The sequence below is a fragment of the Mesoplodon densirostris genome, chromosome 20 (assembly GCF_025265405.1).
Source record: "Mesoplodon densirostris isolate mMesDen1 chromosome 20, mMesDen1 primary haplotype, whole genome shotgun sequence".
Taxonomy (NCBI): Eukaryota; Metazoa; Chordata; class Mammalia; order Artiodactyla; family Ziphiidae; genus Mesoplodon; species Mesoplodon densirostris.
The window spans coordinates 18,569,164-18,590,189 of record NC_082680.1 but is presented as its reverse complement, the minus strand read 5'-3'; positions in this window follow the sequence as shown (position 1 = coordinate 18,590,189).

Sequence of the window (21,026 nt, the reverse complement as noted above, 5' to 3'; positions counted from 1 at the left end):
TTCTCTCCCTGATCAGTCATCATCCCAATCTGCCACATGTGGAAACGCTGCTTCACACCATACAGAGGAACAGCCCGTGTCCTCACGCTGACTGTAAAGCCCACCAAGATCTGGCCATGGTACTTTTATGACTTCCTTTCTCCTCCATCTCCCTCTCGTGCTGCTCCAGCCACAATGGCCTCTTTGCTGTTCTTTGAACCCGGCACAGCACACTTCCACCTCCAGGTCTTTGCACTTCTGATTTTTTTTTTTCTGCCTTGACCTAGCTTTCTCCAGATCTCTATGTGACTCACTCTCTCACTTCCTGAGTTCTTTGTCCCAATGTTTCCTGTGAGGTGTTCCCTACACCCTACTTAGAACTCTGTCACCCACCATCTCCCTTGCAACTTTCATTTTTCTCATTTCAAATTTGTCATTTGAAACACCAAATATTTCATTTATTTATATAGTATATAGTCTGCCCTTACACACTCCACTAGAATACAACTTCCACAAGGACAGAACCTTTTTAAACAGTTTCCTGTTTTCTGTTTGGTTTGGCTTTATTATTGCTTTATCATCACAATGTAGGGAAAAAACTGGCACATACAGAGTGTCACTAAATGTTGGTTGAATGAACGGAATGCAGGCAAGAAGGGGCTAGTTTTACAAAGGTCATGGGAAGGAATATTCCAGGCAGAAGGAATAGTTCCTACAAAGGCCCCTCTAAAGAAGAAATGCTTGGTGTGTTAGAGGAAACCAGAGAAGACCAGCGTGGCTAGAGCCGAGGGGGAGGGGGAGGATAGTCCAGGATACTTCCTCCTGAGGAAGTAAGAGTCAGAGAAGGGACAATGGTCTTTCTCAGCCCCTGAGTGATGCCTGCCATATCCGGATGCTTCTCTCCCTCTGCTAGATACTCAATGAACAGTGTGCTTCCACTGCAGCTCTTCTGAAACACTCTTCTTTCTGCTGCATAAAGGCTCTTACAGACTCTGTGTGGCACCTCAACACTGGCTTGGTCCTTTAGAATCACACTCTCCTTTGTCCTGGTCTTCCCCGCCACCCATCTTGGCCCATCACATTTTTCTGAGGACCCAGCCTTTTTGTTGAGAGTAAATTTTTTCTATTTAACAACACTGCCAGTATAAAAGTTTTGTTTCTTCTAACAAACTCTGTTCTAGAGAGTTAACTATTTGGGTCTTCCATTTTTCCTCTCTAACTGGAAAATCCGGTTACATTTTTATTATATAAAATTGATGATTCCTCTCAAATAAAGGAATAGGTCTAACACATAATCTGAGTTCACTGGAATGTACTGTTAAGAACTGTGAAGATATGGGGATATATGTATAGCTGATTGATTCACTTTGTTATAAAGCAGAAACTAACACATCATTGTAAAGCAATTATACTCCAATAAAGATGTTTAAAAAAAAAAAGAATTGTGAAGGATTTGGAATTTTAGCCTGCCTGCAAGCTAACAAGTTAGCCTGCCACAGTGTCAGGGATGTAGAAGAAGACATCAGATGCCTCAACATAGATAAAGGATAGTTTATTAATCAAAGCAATAGCAGTAGCCAGAAGAGCTGGATTTTGCTGCTGGTTTCCTGAGCTTCAATTCCCAGAAAGCAACACAAAGATGGCCAGATGATACCTGTACATGCAGTGGGTTAAATTACAGGAGAAGAACTCTAAACTTTGGAAACCAGTTTAAAAAAAAAAAAAAAAAGAGCAGTAAGCATGTTTGCCCTTTGCTGCAAATGGGATCATCACCTTTATTATGCTGGTCAGTAAATATGCCCGCCCTTTGCTCCAGAGAGACAAACTGTATCTTCCATAGCTGCTTTCTGTACAAACACCCCTTAAAAGAATCCAGAATGAAAGGAAGTCAGTGCCTGAGTCACAAGATGTGCAGAAATGAGACAGACCGATGAGGAGTTCTCTCCCAACAATACCTGCCCCTCATTTCTATACCATCCTGGCTTCTGATGAATTTTCCATATGCCACTCTGATAGCCACTCTGCTATGTGACTGACAGGCTGGGACAACCCCTTTCATGCATCTTAGGCAGCATTTAACTGAGACTATTAGCAACAGAACTCTAAGTGACAGTCATGACCTTGACCATGGCCCCCAGAATCCCAGACCCAACCATCTGAACAAATCCCACAGGCCATCAGCGTTTACATTAGAACATCAGGTAGCTTTTTAAGTTTCTGTACTGACCTTTCCACTTGGCCCAAGACATTAAGCCAAGTACAATGAGTTGCATTAGAATTGGCACAAACTCTGCTTTGATCTATGAACAGAAAAGTACAGGGCAATTTGGTCTTTTGTAACAACCCAGGCCAGTGAGCTGAAACTGATGTAGGGTCTTCCAGGGTCAAGTTTGCAAAACTGGTCACTTCAGCTAAAATCAGAGACAAATTCTCCTATTACTAAATGGAAGATCCCCAATGTACAGTTAACTCCCTGCAGGTTGCATATAAATAATGTGTCAGTTACCCCTCCAGGAAGCTCCTTGGATTAACCAAGAGAAGCCTAATTTTGACAAGACCTGAGGTCATATGAGAGGTCTCATGTCCACTTTTAAGGTGTGAGTCCACCTCTAAGGTGTGTCTTCAGGAAGGAGGTAAGAAATTCTTGTCTTCACCCAAGAAGCATAGACCTGGGAGGACATGGTACCTCTAGAAGGGAAGTGTGTTTACATTACTCGGAATGTTGCTGAGTGGTACCGACTCCAGTTTGGGGGCAAAGGTTACCAGGGTCCGCAATGGGGACGCCCAGCTGGCTGGTGGACACTAGGGTTTCCAAACCATCCTTGTTTTGGAGGGACTGCTTGAGGTCATGAAATCAAGTGGGACCCTGCGGGCCCTCCTGGGTACAAAAGCCTTTCTGTGTCCTCCATTTCTAGTTTGTAGAAAAAGCCTTTAGGCTTCTAGACCTTCCCTGAGTTCCAAAGGGCAGATTTAAGCAGTTACTAATTAGGGAAGTGAGGGAATGTGGGAAGAAAGGAAAAGCAGTCAAGAAACCATAGTTTGGCTATAAAACACAGTCCTAGCTCCTCTTCAAGGGATACACGTGGCAGTCTTTGAGTTCTGCAGGAACTAAGACCTTGACCCAAATGGCGGATGGTGGCTATATGCTGACCACAAGCAGTAGACCCCAGTCTGGTTGGAACCAGGTTGATGATGGTGACTCCCAAAACATGCATCAATCAGAACTGTGCACAAGCTGATCATGCACCCCAAGCCCCCCCTCCCTTTTACCCCTTTTGCCTTTACAAACCTTACACCCCACCAGCCTGTAAGATGGATCTGAGACAAACCTACGTGTCCCATCTTCTCGGTCCGATGCCCTCTCAATTAATAAACCTTTCTCTAGTCCAAACTCTGACATATTGGTGTGTTGGGCCTCACTATGCGTCAGACACATGAACTTGGGTTTAACAGTCAGTTCAACCTGTTGAGTGAAAAAATGTTGCCTGCCATATCAATAAACAAAGGATGTTGCAGCCATCAAGCCATCACATTACAGCCATCCCAACTGTGAGGCCTGATGGAACTCAGGATAGAAACAGAATGCCCACCAAGCCATCAGCCACTGCAGGCATCCCCTTCCCCCCGCACACACACGTTGCACCCAGAGGACACTCAGGATGAGAAAACACACGATCCTGGCCCCAGAGAGCTGAGGTGCCTATCAAAGGAATGATTTCAATGAGCCCAGACTTTTGCATGTTCCCATACATAGAAAAGTACTAAATTCATTAACTTGATGTTGGGTTTTCTTTACCAGTAATCTTTGAAGTCCTGACTACCTGATCTTTGTTGCCGAAACTCCTATATATCCTGCTCCACCCCCACCTCTTCAGATCAGCCCCTCAGAGCCATCTGAAAAACTGTGTCCCCAGCTTAAGTCCTCAGTTTTGTCCACCAAATAAAACATAATTCTCACCTTTTAGGTTGTGCATTTTTTTTCAGGTAACAAACCTGTCCCTTAGGTTTATACCACCAACTGAGTGGCACCTTTCTACCCCACAGGGTTAGAAGAACAGACTGCAACAGCAACAATGCAACCTGAAAATGTATCAGCAGTACTGAAGCACCACCCATAGTCCCAAGAGGTCCAGAGTTCAGTGTAGTCAGTCTTTCAGGAGTGGATTGGAGTAACACACCAAAAATGTGACCTCCCTCGAGACAAACTGTTTAAGTTCTGGAAGTCATGAGTCTGGCTCCTATTACTTGCCTCTGCATCAGAAAAGTGTTCTTTCCCTGGTACCCAGTCTACACTGATGGCTGTGTTATCATGCCTGGTATCATAACGGATCTAGGAAGCAAGGGTGACAATCTGGTGCTTGATTGCTGTTGGTCTCATTAGAGAACAAGCTGTACTGTGTTTCTGTATGAGTGACCCAGAAGGTCTGATGAGCAGCAGCTATGAATTATTTCCTCAGTTCTTGAGCTCAAAAGGGCTATCTTTAATCTACCAGTCTATAGTTTTCCAAGTGGCATACCCAACGGCTATGTCATTGGCAACAGCCTAAGAGTCAGTAAAAATATAACAAAGTTCACCAAGTATTAGAGCAGCCAGAGCTCTAAGAACGGCCTTAAGTTACGCCCACTAACCACAGTGGCCGCACCCATTTTCTGCATAATTGTTACTGAGATTAAACAGCCGCAGCAGCCTAGTTATACTATTGGGTTTCAGCTCAGCAAAACCATCAGTAAACCAGGCCTAGACATTTAGTGGACAGGACGCACCAAGAGCTACCAATCTGTGTAAAGGATTCAACTACTCTCCCAAAGCCAGCAACTGCCCAGCCTAGAGGAGGAACAGCTGAATTCAATGGGTGATCATTGGTCAATTATTGTCTCGCTTTCTGCAGACAGTGTAAGGCTCTTGTATGGAGCCATTGCATCTCTCTCTACCCTTCTTTGCTTTTAAGTCCTGGGTCAAGCCTACGATTTTCCTTTGTCTTTCTGAAATGCCATCCTATGTCTCCTAGAGCCGGGGAGGACACGGATGAAGGCTGGGGTCAGTTTTTAGGTTGCACTTTCAGTCCTCTACCTGTGAAGCTGCCAGTCAAGCGCATTTTGCCCCCAGCCCTGTGGGACAGGAAGTACAATGCTCACCCATGAGTGACTAGACATTCAGACGCAGAACCATCCACAGCACAGAACAGGCTGGCAAGTTCACATTAGCTTCCCTTTCCCACCCTGAACTCTTCCCGGACCTGATGAACTGATTCTAAGCACCTTTTCCTTCCATGGGTCTGGGGAGAACAGTACCTGAGGCACCTTTATCCAAAACCTCGTAAAAGTTTGAATTCCTCCCCTTTCAACACCCCCAAGCACACTCAGGTGGGCAGAGTCTTTGCTTCCCCCTTGGGGGCAGGGAGACCCCAAGTCTACGTCTAACCTTCTTTCTGCTTAAAGTAGCTGAGGTCAGGGCGGAGCGGCGGGCAGAGAAAGAGAGACCCCGGGCCATTACTCGAGGCCTCGTACTCACCTTCAGCTCCCAGCAGTGCAGCCGCCGCTCTGCTTCGACAATGTGAACCTCGGGTGTCTTCGGCCGGCCCGGTGCCCTGTATCGGGGGGCGAGACCCCCGGACGCAGCCTGGCTGCAGCCTGCCTTCCAGCCGGGCCGCCCGGCCGTGCGCGCGGGCGGCCGACCCCCGCTTGCTTCCCGCTGCAGCAGCCTTTAAGGGCTCCCGCTTTAACACGGGGCACCTGCGGCCCCGCTGCTACGCGAACATCTCGGCCTCTTGCCTCATTTCAAAGTAAGGGCAAGTTTTCCTTGGTGGTGAGATGACCGCAAGAATTTACCTAAATTTCCTGGGGTCAGTTTCTCATTCTCCAGCGGGGCTCATTTATCAGTATCAGAAAGCCAATCCAGGGCAGTAAGATCCAGAATCCTAGCCAGCGTCGCTTGTATGGTTTCCCCAGGAAGTTTCACTGTCTCAGAGAAATCTGCCCGGGAGGGCTAACATTTCCTCATCGCAGCGAGGATCCACGGCAAAAAGACAAAAAGCAAACCTCCGAGTCCTCGCACGGTTGTGCTCAAGCCGACCTGCGGTTGCCGTGAAGGGTTTCAGAGGTGATTGAGCTTTAAGAGGCCCAGCTGCTGCCTTTCTGCCTTAACGAGCTCCACCCCGTCAGGTTCCACGGGAAGCGGCTCAGGTTTTAGCAGTTAGCAGTCTCTCGAGTAGGTAGTCATACTCCTCTGTAACTATTTTCTGAAAGGGTCAGGAACCTTCGCCTGCCAGGATGACTCCTAGCTGCCCTTGTTACAATGCAGTGGACCTGAGCCGACCACCAGATTCTCAAGGAAGTTCCTCTGTCTGAGGAAAGTTAACTACAAAACGACATACCACTCGGGGAGCGGTTTTTTTTTTTTTTTTTTTTTTTTGTGGTACGCGGGCCTCTCACTGTTGTGGCCTCTCCCGTTGCGGAGCACAGGCTCCGGACGCGCAGGCTCAGTGGCCATGGCTCACGGGCCCAGCCGCTCCATGGCATGTGGGATCTTCCCGGACCGGGGCACGAACCTGTGTCCCCTGCGTCGGCAGGTGGACTCTCAACCGCTGCGCCACCAGGGAAGCCCTAGGCCAGCGCTTTTTAAACCTGCTTTCTGGTACTCATCCTGTGACCACCTCTCATTAATGAACAATGGGGGAAGGGCCATTTATTGTCCAGTTACTCATATGATTTGGTCAACAATCTCACTACCAATTCCCACGGACCCCCGTTGAATCTTGTTAATCAGCCCGTGAGGTCCTCACTCTTTATCTGCTAGAAAGGCATCTATTTCTCAGCATCCCACCCTCATCACCAGAACTGTCGAGGACTGTGAAGGGTCTGAAATGTTACCCTACTTGCAAGTTAACAAGTTAGCTGGCCACAGTGTCATAGATGTTGGTGGTTGCCCTGAAACTCTCAGCCAGAGATGAAAGACAATGTATTATGCAAAGCAACAGCTGTAGCCAGACTCTGCATTTTCATGCCAGTTCCCTTCCAGTTCCCACAGGGCAACACAAAGGGGGCCAGATGATGCCTCCAAGTGCTGTGGGTTGTACTACAGGAGAGGACCCCCGAACCCGAATTCTGTATAACGGGCAGTAAGCATGTCTGCCCTTGGCTCCAAGGGACAGACTCCACTATCTGCCAAGGTTGTAAGCAAACGTCCTTTGCTGCAGACAGACCCTACCTCTATCTCTAAGGCTGTTCCTTGAATAGATGGTACAGGACAATCCGCGCCTTGCTCACAAGACTTACAGAAATGCAAGAGTCATGGCACATTAGCTCTTTGTAGCTTTGTAGCTTTTCCCTGACAACCACTTGGAAACTGCACAACAAATGCTTTCTCCCGGGGATGAGGCTACTTCAGAGCAATGCTGCTTTTATGACTACTTATCCCCAGCCTGTGCGACCTGCTCCCTTGCCAGCCTGCTCTATAGAAGGTAGAAATTGGAAAGGTGCCTTCTCGGTAATTCATGGGCACTCAGACATGCATGCACATCTAGTAATGACGTTCATGCACAGTAGTAATACCATTCTTTTCAAACACAAGAAACATGCAAAATCTTGTTCTTAATTTGATACGGTTTTCCTTAGCTGCTGTTGGTCTCCCTCCACACCCAAGCATTCCTGCACGCCTGGTCTAAAGCCTGCAAACAATCTGGCCAGGGACTGTCCCTGTCATTCAATCATCCAGATAACATTTATTGAGCTCCTACTAGATGCCTAGCACTGGTCTAGACATTGAGGATGAAACTGAAAACCAGCAAAACTTTTACCCTCATGGAGCGTATATTCTATGGGGGGAAAGGTTCAAATAAACAAGTAAACAAGTAAGCGTAGGACTAACCAAAAAAATAAGACAAGATAAGGGAAACAGGCGGTGCTGACTTGGAGTGGTGGTGCTATTTCACATGATGGTCAGGACGGCTGTCTAGGGTGAGGTGATGCTTGAGTGCAGACCGAAAGTAACCCACAGTGATCCAGGCAGAGGAAGGCAGGGAGTGAAGGACCTTAGGACCTGAGCTTGCTTGGTGTTCTTGAGCCACAATAGATAGATGAGTGTGGCTGGAGCAGAATGAGAAGTGGGACGAGTGGTAGGAAGTGCAGTCTGAGAGGAAGCGGGAGAGCAGAGAAGCCAGTCCTGAAAGCCACTGTCAAGGCCTTTGAATTTTCTTCTGAGTGAAAGGAAAAGTCAACAGAGGGTTTTGATCCTGACATGATCAGGCATATTTTAAACGAGTAAGGGGACAGACTAAGCAGGTGACGGGAGAAATAAGAGGGATAGAAGCAGAGAATCCAGTGAAGAGCATTTCATGGAACTAGGGGGGAGGTGATGGTGGCTTGAACGGGAAGGAGGCCCTGGACGTGCAGAGGTAGACGGTTTGCTGAGGCTTGGATAAGAGACGAAGAGGATATCATGGGTAACTGCAGAGGGTTTTTATTTCCCCTGATAAACTGCATGGAAAGAGTTTTCATATACTGAGCTGGGGGTGACTGCCGGAACTGGAAGCAGGTGGGATGGGGTGGGTGAGGAATCACGACCTTGGTTTTAGGCATGCTGATTTTAACTTTCCTAGTTGGTATTCAAGTGGGACATCCGTTAGGCAGTGAGTGTGTGAATCTGGAGATCAGAGGAGATGTTATCGGGCCAGAAAACTCTTTACTTGTTCCCTTCTAGGTTCTTTGACTAATAATTAAATTGGCATAAGACATATTCATAGGAGAAAAAAATGGTGAAGAAGTAACAAGGTATGTTTATCTAGCCTTCCCAGCCCCAGATGCCCTGTCTCTGGAGATAAGGATGCCTTCTACCCTCCTGGTACAAGGAGGGTATCTTCACATGGGAGATTTATCTCCTGCTTTCAGGGAGAAAAGGGTGAGTCAGAAGGTCCTTCTTGCACCAGCTGTTTCTCAAGCACCTTTAATTCAAAATAATCAATATGCCCAAATGGCATATTTCAGGGTGGTAAAATCTGCTAGAGATGTAAATTTGGGAGCTGTCAGTTTACATATGTATCAAAAGCCATGAAAATGGAAGAGATCACCTAGTAAAGGTGTGTAGATGTTTGCAGAGACTCCCAAGGGCATTCAAGCCTGAGTCTTCAGGAGATGAGGAATCATCCATCAGCCATGCAGACTGAGAATGGGGCTGGGTGATGAAGCAGGAGAACCAAAGAGATGGTGTTCTGCAAGCCACATGGAAGAAAAGTTTCAAAAAGGAGAGAGTCATAAGCTGAATCAAAGGCTGCTCTTTCCAGAAGACAAGGACTCAGAGCTTCTCACTGGATTTGCCAACGTGAGGGTTCTTGGTCACCTCGACAAGAGCAAGTTCAGTCAAGTGGCTTGGATGAAACCTTGACTGAAATCAGTTCCAGAGACAATGCAAGAGTATTTGGAAACAGTGATATTGGACAACCCTTGAGCATGTTTTCTGTTAAACTCTTGAGCATTTTTTTCTGTACAAAGAAACAGGTGGTGCCTAGAAGAGCATGTGCTCTATTATATTTTTGGTGGATGTTAAAAATGATACAAGAGGAAAAGGACATTAATGGAGAACATGGTGAAATTGGAATCAAGTCTGTAGTTTAGTTAATTAAAAAAAATTATACAAGAGATATCTCGGGCACTGATGCGGCAGGAGAGGTAGAATTGTGGGACAATGTCCTGAGTAGGTGAGAGCATAGGGTCGAGTGGAGTGGTGGGTCCGGGGGAGAAGCAGAGAGGAACAGTCCTCCCGTGAGGAAAGGCGGTGAAAATGGGACGATGTTTAGTGGTGGATGCTGGTGGGGGGCATTCTCTTCTGACTGATATGATTTCCTTCATGAGATAGGGAGTAAGATAGGAGAGAAGGAGAAGGCTGAAGGTTAGAGGTGAAAAGAGAAGATGTGAAATAGTCACCTGGAGGGTGGAACAATCATGGGAAGAGGCAAATAGGCTGTGGTTTCGAGAAAGCACTAAGGGCACAACTGAGTGTGCAGGTGACAAACTGGATCAATGCCACTCAGAATGGCCTCGTGTATGTCTGCTCAGCCAACTCCAGCTGTGAGGGTGCAGTAGAATAAGCAAAGAATTTCTAATTGGGGGGTTTGATTTGGTGTATTTCAGGGTATGTTTTGTTTTTTTTGGGTTTTTTTTTTTTTGCGGTACACGGGCCTCTCACTTGTTGTGGCCTCTCCCGTTGCGGAGCACAGGCTCTGGACTCTCAGGCTCAGCGGCCATGGCTCACGGGCCCAGCCGCTCCGCGGCATGTGGGATCTTCCCGGACCGGGGCACGAACCCGTGTCCCCTGCATCGGCAGGCGGACTCTCAACCACTGCGCCACCAGGGAAGCCCTCAGGGTATGTTTTTAAAGGACCATGGAATCTAGAATGTTGGGAGGGAAGGGACGGCCTGAGGGAGCAGTCCAGCAGGACCTTGGGCTAAGATGAGAAAGAAAACAAGCCGTGCACTGCAGGTTTCGATGTATTAATATTTAGTTTTTTCCTTGCTGGGAATAAATAATTCCCGCTCCATTACCCCCTCAGTAATGTTAATGGCCTTCTCAGACTGAATTCAACCTCTCTTGAAGGGAGAACTCACCTGCTGCCTTTTCCTGGGTCAGGGAAAACCATCCCCAGTGTGAGCCGGTGCTAAGCACTCTGCATCCTTCATCAACTCAAGTCCCACAGAAGTCTGAGAGGGGGACATGTGTACTGCCATTTCCATTTAACAGATAAACAACCACCAAAACGACACGGAGAAAAGGGGAAACCACTCACCCTGTGTCGTACCTGTGCAACCAGCTCTCTCTCTTTAAAAATCTATGGCTTGAAACACTACACTTTTTTAAAAAAAACAAAATTCAACTTGAGTAAGTTTTAAAGATTGTATTGGCTTTGTTCAGTGATTCATGAATTGGGCAGCCTTCAATCTAGCAGAGAGAAAGGAGCTCCGAAGAGCTACACAAGGCAAAAGATTTTATAGGCAGAGAGCAGCAGGCAAAAAAGCAGGTCGGTTATTGCAAGGTTACTTTCCTTCCAGGACATGGCAGGGGTCTCTCCGGCAGGTGGCCTCACTAGAACGGATCAGGTAATCAGCATAGATCAGTCCTGATTGGTATAAGATTCCATTTCCCGGAGATCTGAAACTGTAATTAAGTCTCCGTTTGGTGACATGGGGCTTAGCAGACTCCATTTTGGGCCTGTTATCTTGTTTTGAACAATTTTGAGTCCTTCCAAAATACCAATGTCAATAACAAGTTCGACTTAAGCCACAGCTTATTTTTAGAAGCCTCTAAGTCTGGTATATCTCATCCTTCTAATATACAACTAGTTTGATTTCAGTACTGATTCACAGTCAGGTTATCCCGATAATAAAGATGGGGTTGCATTTATGTGTCACAGAAAAGACATAGTCTGCTTCTGCTCTGCCAGGAAACACCATTCCCACACAAAAAAATTTACTTCCATTCCCCCATGAGGCTTCGGTGTCTTTTAAAAATCCCGGTGCTTGAGAGATGTTTAAGGTGTGCCATTCCCGTGCTCACCATGTAACCTGGAGGGTCCCAGGATGAAGGAGGAAGACTCGCAGGTAAGGAAAGAGGAAGCCGAGGAAGTTAATGGCAACAAAGACACACTTGCCAAATTCACACATTTGAAATGCACAGCTTTGCGGGTGTTCGTTCTAAGTAAGAATGTTTCTGTCTTTTCAAGTTACGTTTCCTGTATGAAGGGAATAAAAAACTTAAATAAATGTAAATATTTGCATTGAAGAGTATGGCTAAAAAAGGTCTGTTAAGGGCTTCCCTGGTGGCACAGTGGTTGAGAATCTGCCTGCTAATGCAGGGGACACGGGTTCGTGCCCCGGTCCGGGAAGATCCCACATGCCACAGAGCAACTAGGCCCATGAGCCACAACCACTTAGCCTGCGCGTCTGGAGCCCGTGCTCCGCAACAAGAGAGGCTGCGATAGCGAGAGGCCCACGCACCCCGCTTGCCACAACTAGAGAAAGCCCTCGCACAGAAACGAAGACCCAACACAGCTCTAAATAAAACAAATAAATTAATTTTTAAAAAAATGTCTGTTAAGTCTGGCTGGTAAGATCCTGAAAGCACAGAGCAAGAATCAAGCATTTCCTGTAAATAATGCTTAACAGACTAGTGTGTACCATTAGTGCAGGATGGCAAGTGTGTGCTCTGAGCTCAGTTCCTAGATTAAGATGCAGAAAAGTCCACTGAAAATGAAGGTGGGGGAAATACAGCTCTAACCTCCAGCTACTAATAAAATTGTAGTTACGGTTATTCCTGATGGTTCACAAAGCTGTCGTAGACTCCCACATTGCTGCAAAGAGAGGCATTTAGTGAAGATAGCAAGTCCATCTGTCCATTAAACCCTGCAATGAGTCTGATACCTGTGGTGTTTCTTAACTTTTCAGGGATACACTTTTACTATGTTGTTTAGTGCTCTAAATCCAGGTGGTAGGGAGTTTGGGGGAGTGAGAGGGACAGTTTAAAGAAAAATGCCACAAAGCATGTGGTGGCCGAAAGTGTATTTACTGAAGAAATAATATCTGTGTGATGAAACAGCTTCACAAATTTTATTGTAGGAATTGTTGAGCTCTGCTACGATTTCTTGTTAAGTCCTTTTAACTCGCTTTCATCAGGAGATCAAACAAAATGACCTGTCCATTTGGGGATCTTGTAGCTTTTAGTAAACATGACAGCTCGGGATGTGTAGATGGCAGGGTAAATTGGAGGCAGGCCACTTGGTCACAAACCCAGAGAAAGTCAAATACTTAAAACGACAATGAGAGCCCCGAGAGAGGTGTGGAAGGCTGGGTGCAGTGGTCTGTGAAGGGCGAGCCCTCTTCCTGCCTCACAGCGGTCAAGAGCTACAAGAGAACCTCCAGGTGAAAAGGGGGGTGGCTCCACGAGGAGCCTGGAAAGACATGGCCAACTGAAGTTACGTTTGCTTTTAGTCTCTTAGCAATTCCCATCTGTCCCCTAAGGCTTCAGCTCTGACCAAATGTTCTCCCTAGGGAAAAATCTTGAATAATGTCTGCGTGAAAAGGTATTAGAGCCTGAAAACTACAGTGCTATTAAATGTGATTCTCACCCATCCACATAGTTTGTTTGTGGGGTTTTTTTGCGGTACGTGGGCCTCTCACTGTTGTGGCCTCTCCCGTTGCAGAGCACAGGTTCCGGACGTGCAGGCTCAGCGGCCATGGCTCACAGGCCCAGCCACTCCATGGCATGTGGGATGCTCCCAGACCGGGGCACGAACCCGCGTCCCCTGTATCAGCAGGCGGACTCTCAACCACTGCGCCACCAGGGAAGCCCTATCCACATAGTTTATTGAAGACACATCACATAGGAGTAGAATGAGGAATGCCTGCGAGCTCAGTTTAATTTTAAGCACAACATTCATTAAACGTATTTAAATCTGCAATAGAAAGAGGCATGCAATTATGGGAGACACTGGGTAAAACCCCATACTCTACTCATGAAGAGCCCCAGAAATCACCAGGCATTTAACATGTTTCTTCTTCTTGTCTGTGGTTCTCAAGCTAATTCCACTAAGATTCAGGTGCCCCTTCTCATAGATGAATTTTTATACATATTGTAATATGGAAAACAATATGAATAATGTGAAATTCCTATAAAACATTTTCCTTCCCCAGAAATTATACTTGATTATTGAATACTTACTATCTCTGTTAGACTGTAGAGAGGAACTAATCCCTCATGCTTTGAGCAAAGTTAAAAGAAAGTGTTTAGAATTGGGAATCTTCACTGAACTTCAAATTTGTTAAGAGAGTTGGGATTGGATGGTGTCTTAGTCTGCTTGGGCTGCCATAACAAAATGCCATAGAAAGGGGGCCTTAAACAAGAGACACTTTTTTTCTCACTGTTCTGGAGGCTGCAAGGCTGAGACCAGGGAGCCAGCATGCACAGGGTCTGGTGAGAGCTCTCGTCCTCACTTGTAGACGGCCACCTTCTTGCTGTGTCCTCACATGGCCTCTCCTTGAGTAGAATTGTTTAAAGGAATAGTGAACTTTTATAGAGCAGAAGCCCCGAGCTGAGTTGGACATGTAGAGATACTGAGGAGGGGAAGAAGTGAAGATCATGACCCTGCAGCAGGAAACATGCTGGTTTTCCTGCACCATGTAGATTAAAGTCCATGTGGTTCCCTGGATGAGAAGGGAGTGATAGGACATTCTTGTAAATGGTGTTCCCTCTATTTGGAGGCCTATGTGGAAAATCCTATTTTTCCTCATTTGAAGCATGACTATGATTGCATCTATTGAATAAACACAGGGTTAATCACTTTTTTTTTTGGATCCAGAAATATATCTCCACTGGTCAGATAATCCACCCTGTCGTCAGTCTGAGAAACACTAATCAGATAGCAGATATACTTCTCAGGTAACTCAAATGAAACATAGCTTCTCCAAAGAAAAGCTATTTGTATAACCACATAACCAGGATTTGGCTAAACGTTGCAGAAAATTGTTAATCACAGTCATGCTCAGTAGTCATTCAGCATTATAATTTTTTAAAAAAATTAATAAGCGTAAGTAAGTATTATGTGTGTACTATGTCACCTGTAAGTAATTGCTGGATTAAAAACAATATTCACTTTATCTTTAGGTAAATAGGTGATCCTTACAAACAATGCATGGAAATATTGGCTGGGAAAAGACAGAGAAAAATTAAATAAAAGATCAAGGTCAATGTGGATGTTCACTCCTTTCTTCCAAAATTTACACTCATTAGATCCTCATAAACGTGGCAGCAAGTGAACAGTGAGGGATTAGTCATTTTCAAATTGTTCAAAAAGTGCTTCATTTTTGAAAATAAGATTTCTCTTTCAGGCTATGCACTTTTTGTGGCTATTTTTAATCATTCTTTTCTAGGAAAGAGAAGTAAAGCCTAATAAGAAATATTTCATTGAAATGATTTATGTCTTAGTAAATTGAATATTAGTATCCTAATGTATAGGCATATACAAGGCAGTTTAAAACACTATGAAATCTGTTATTGTTACTAGGCTATTAAATAACTTTATAAGCCTATATACGACTGTAGAAATCTGTAACTTCTTTCAACATACATTGTAACTTCTGAAATCAAGTAAAACATTTCTAATTAAAGAAAGGTCACATTCAGCCATGAGGACTGAAGAATTTAATATGACAATACAATATATTTTCCTCTATTTATAATGAAATCTTTGATCTCAGTGGAGGTTGGCAAAGACTGAGTGTTCAAGCTACTGTACATTTCTTTTCCAAATGCTAAAAAAAATTAAACCAAGCAGCTTAAATATAAGCAAATAATAAAAACCGAAATAAAAACTGGCAGGAAATTTCAGTAGCACAAAAAAATAGATAAGTTTAAAAAATGTTTAGAGTAGTATCATGTTAAAGCCTCCTACATATACTAGCTTACCCACATACTATTACAGTGCTAGCCCATATTTTATTGTAGAGATTAGGGATGCTTTATTTTCTGACCTGCATTAGAAAAGAAGTGAGCACATAACAATTATCTACTATCTTTAGTGTAAACTTCCTCTACCTAGTAAACCATGCCCCCTAAGGAACTTAATAGCTTTGCACAGGCTTCTTGTCACAAATTTTGTCCCATTATCATTTTAATACTGAATTTTGTCTTAAAATATTAATCATAAAAAGAACATAATCATTTTGAAAAAATGCTGTATCATGAGCAGCAGGGGATAAAATGGATACATTTATTCAGATATTTAAGCCTTTCTTGATAGTCTTTTATGGTTTATTCCTATAAATAAGAGTTTTTGACATTGGACAAAGAAAAATCAAAGGGATAGAAAACATCTTTCTATATATACCATTCCTTGGTCATTTCTGCCCCCAGCCTGAGTTCAGATTGTTGAGAAATATTCTTTAACTTATCATTTTCAGACCTGCCATTATTACTTCTTTTATGCAACTAAGAACATGGAAAACAGAAGCAGTCCAGGCAGAAGTCTTTTAAATCCCCCAAGAGATAGAATGTCAGAGATGGGAGATGGAAGTTTGCCAGAGCTTCTCATTTGTAACAACTTCTAGGCATGTGGGTGTTGGCGTTGGCTGGCTACTGCCCCTAGGATCTCCTCCTTGTTTCTGACTTGCCTGTTGCAGGGGTTGCTGATTGTGCTTTCATGGAAGCTGAAGCTCCTCCCACCTGCAGCACATTGTCTTTTTAAAGGATGTTTTTGTAGACTACAAAAAAATGTGTGTGTGTGTGTGTGTGTGTGTGTGTGTGTGTATAAAACTTAGAGATTTGCACCATTCAGGTTTCTTTACAACTGGCAGTGCTGGACTTTGCCCAGCCTTTGGGAAAACATTCAACCCTATACCCCTCCTATTCTTTAGAACTTTAATGTTTTTCCAAACTCTAATATGAATAAGGATCATCTGGAGATGCACCTTGTTAAGTCATCTAGTTAAAATGCAAATTCTTATTAAATGGTACTGGGATACAGGCCGGGCTTCTGAATTTCTAACGTGTTCCCAGGTGATGCCTATATTGCTGGTCCATGGATCATGATTTTAGTAGCAAGCCTTAGAACAGTATTCTCAAGGTGTGATCCCTGGACCAGCAGCAGTAGCATCACCTGAGAACCTGTTAGAAATGCAAATTGTCAGGTCAGGTCTCAGAACTACTGAATCAGAAATTCTGGGAAGGGGGCCCAGAAACCTGTGTTTTAATAGGTTCTCCAGATGATTCTGATGCACACTATGGTTTGAGGGCCTCTGGCTTACAGTATTATCTTTTGAAATACTTCTCCCATACCAAGTCATTATATACAAGATGTTGAATATCATGGCAAAAACTTACTTTGCAGAGCATGAAACCAAAATACACCTCATATTCAACCCCTAAGCTACAATGTGGAATAGATAAAAGTAATCTGCAGGGCTTCCCTGGTGGCGCAGTGGTTAAGAATCCGCCTGCCAGTGCAGGGGACACGGGTTCCATCCCTGATCCAGGAAGATCCCACATGCTGCGGAGCAACTAAGCCTGTGCGCCACAACTACTGAGCCCACATGCCACAACTACTGAAGCCCGTGCGCCTAGAGCCTGTGCTCCCCAGCAGGAGAATCCCCGACAATGAGAAGTCCACGCTCCGCAATGAAGGGTAGCCCCTGCTCGCCGCAACTAGAGAAAGCCTGTGCACAGCAACAAAGACCCAACAAGGCAAAAATAAAAACAAATAAATAAATAAGTTTATGAAAAAGCAATCTGCAATCTTCATTTTCTCTATGGAGAATTGATACATGAATATTTAGCTATGCTCCAATGTCATGAAAACAGGTCATTATGTTCTGGAATATCTCACTCAACACAAACAGTTTGTACAGTTGACCCTTGAACAATTCAGGGATTAGAGGCACCAGCCCTCTGTGCAGTAGAAAATCTGCATATGACTTAGAGTCAGCCCTCTGTATCTGTGGTTTTGCATCCTTGGATTCAATCCAGTGCAGATTGTGTAGCACTGTAATATTTACTATTGAAAAAAATCTATGTGTAAGTGGACCCACGCAGTTCAAACCTGTGTTTTTCAAGTCAACTGTGTAAGGTACCTAAGCAATGGAGTATTCAGAGAACATGAGAAGCGTTTTTCCATCCACTAGGGTATGATAGTAACCAAAAGACAAAAATGCCTCATGACCATCATATTGTAGAGGGGTTAGACATAAAATACATAAATTACAATGGAATATATATTACATAATTTATGTATATAATGGCATATGTATGGTTGGTCCTGAGTTAGAAGCAGGTGGGTGAAAAATAGGGAACTTCTCCATCCTTGACCAAGTTTTGACTATTCTGATTCAATTGCTACAGAGGCTGTGGTATGGCTTCCTGGATGGGTTACTGCAGAGCCTGTGGTTTGGGCTCCCTGGGCAGTTGCTACAGAGTTTTCGGGTCAGAGTTCCATCATCATACATGGTCTGCCCATTGTCCTCTTATATATTCAGCCTCTCACTCTGAGAGAGATGGAGAGCCATCGTAGAGTTTTGAACCCTACAATGAAGGGTTCAATGAAGAGAATTTGGTAATTTTATTTATATATTAAAATGGTCACTCCGGCTCTTATCTGGGGAATAGATGGTCGGGAGGTAAGGATGAAAGTAGGGAAACCTGCTCTAAGGGTATTAAAATAATCCAGGCAGATGTGATTCTTACTGGTATCAGAGGGTTATAGGTGGAGGGTGAGAAGCAGAATGAATTCAGAGAAAGAAGAACCAACAGGATTTCCTGAGAGACTGAACATGAGGTAATAGAAGAAGAGAGGCATCAAGAATGGCTACAGGACTTCCCTGTTGGCGCAGTGGTTGAGTCCGTCTGCTGATGCAGGGGACACGGGTTCGTGCCCCGGTCCGGGAAGATCCCACATGCCGCGGAGCGACTGGGTCCATGAGCCATGGCCGCTGGGCCTGCGCGTCCGGAGCCTGTGCTCCACAATGGGAGAGGCCGCAACAGTGAGAGGCCCACGTACCGCAAAAAAAAAAAAGAAAGAAAGACTACAAAAATTTGCCTTGAATGAGTGGAAAAGATGGAAGTGTCATCAACTGAGGAGAAGGACTGTGTGTGGAGGAGGTTAATGGTATGGAAGATATGAAGTTCAGTTTGCACATACTCAGTTTAAGATGTTTACAAAGCATTCAAGTAAACATGGCAATTAGGGAGTTGGGGGCTTCCCTGGTGGTGCAGTGGTTGAGAGTCTGCCTGCCAATGCAGGGGACACGGGTTCGTGCCCCGGTCTGGGAAGATCCCACATGCCGTGGAGCGGCTGGGCCTGTGAGCCACAGCCGCTGAGCCTGCACGTCTTGAGCCTGTGCTCCACAACGGGAGAGGCCACAACAGTGAGAGGCCAGTGTACCGCAAAAAAAAAAAAAAAAAAAAAAAAAAAAAATGTAGGGAGTTGGATAAAAAGAGTTCAGGATAGAAGTCTAGATGGCATGTAAACTTGGGATGTGTCAGTAAAGTTATGGCTGTATTGGACTTCCAAGCGTGTGAGTGTAGACAGAGATAAGGATCAAAGACTGTGCCCCCAAGTGACCCACAATAAGAAATCAGAGTGATGAGGCAGATCTAGGAAGGAAGGCAGTAAGGTAGAGAGAAAACCACGAAATTGCAGGAGCCTGGAAGCCAAGAGGAGGAACCAACCAACCATGTCACATGCTGCTCCTTTTCCAGCTAAGCGGAGAGAACTGACCACAGGTTAGAACGTGGGGATCAGAGAAGAGCAGCTGCAGTGAAGCAGAGGGGAAAAAACAGTGACTGGAGAAACTTTGAGAAAATCTGAAAGAAGAAGAATTGGACGTTGAAAGCACAAGTACCTACATTTAGGAGTTTTCCTGTCAATATGAGAGAAAGAATAGCATGTTATATGGTTAAGAAAAAATAGAAAGAAATTGATTTTGTGAGAGAGATGGGAGACTCTCACCTCCTTGGGCAGGTGACAGGGCACTGGGGCCAGTGCACACTGGAGGGAGATCTCATATGTGAGCAGTGACTCTAGGGAAAGCAGCTGAATACAGATGCTGGTAAGCAGGTCAGTGTGATAGGGTGAGCTTAATTCTCCTTTGATCGCTCCTACTTTCTCAGACAAATGGGAAGCAAGATCATCAGCAGAGAATGAAGGGAGAGGCGTGCTGGAGATATGAGGAAAGAGGAAAAGGTATAAAAGAATCATTTTGAAGACTGAGTGTAGGCAGTCTGGGAAAAGTAGCTTGGTTGTCTTGAGCCATTAAGGACCTGTTGTTTGTGGTAGTGGTATTAAGGGTAAGCAGATGGCTCTAACAAACAGCTCCCTAATCTAAGAACTAAATAAAGGCCTTTTGTTTTCCTCTATCTTATCACATTCCAGAGAGGTCAAAGGGCAGGGGGCGGGGTGGGGGAAAGAGGTGCTTTGTTTGATGGATCTTTCTAGCTTGTGTCTTCAACCACTCCCCTCCCCAACCCACTTCCAACTTCGAAGTCCTTCACTAAAATTTCTTCATGTATCTGGCAGAGGAGAAAAGAAAGAGGACCTGGACAATTCTTGGGTTTTTAGGAGTCAGACCTGTAAGTGGTTTACATAACATGTGCTCACATTCCACCAGCTAGAAATCACCCCCAAATCTTCTGCTAGCTGCAAAGGAGATTAGGAGATGTGGTCAAGCTATGTGCCCAGGAGAAAAAGAAAAAGGAAACTGTGATCTGGTGAACACATAAAGTGTTGGCTGTAGACATGGATTTAGAGTGATACCCGACAGCATAGTTGTGTGTTTCTCTCCAGATACATTCATTCAGCTGCATGGTGTGAAGAATGTGCAAAGAGCTGGATTTGACCAATACTTGGGGTTTGCAGAGAAGCCCAAGAAAGTAAGTGAGGCAAGGAAGTAGAGGGTGTGAGCCACCAGGTGAATATCATTATTGACCTTTGAATTTAAGCATGAAAAGAAAGCAAGTGACAAGGTGGGGGGTGGAGGAAGTGAACACACAGCTCAATGAACTTTTTTTTTTTAAGCATATAGTTCTTCGATGATGTTGTAAAGATTGTTAAAGAACTATCTGGGGTAAACTATGTTTTCAAGTTTCATTGAGGGATGTCACATATGTCTAGCAAAAGCCTTCATAAAATGGCCAAACCTGTTCTCCAGTTACTGATTTCATCAAGATTAAAAATAAAAAGAGAAAAAACAGCAATAGGTATTTGAAGAACAAAGGATTTTATGTTCTCTTTGATGATGATCCATTAAAATATTTTGCCCATGGTTTCTCATTGACTTAATTTGCATTCCTTTTATTCTCCAAAGAAATAGGACATAAGATGCAAGACTACTTTTATTGGTTTTTTTGTCAAGGCTTTGGGGACATCCAACTTAGATGAGAAGTTTTAATTGTATTGTCAGCAGGCATTAAAGTGCATCTTAAGTTGAAATGTATTTGCTGCCATGAATATAAATCTTATAAACAAATAAGTACTCAGTGTAAATTATCTGAGTTCCTTCAGCTAGAGGATTATAGA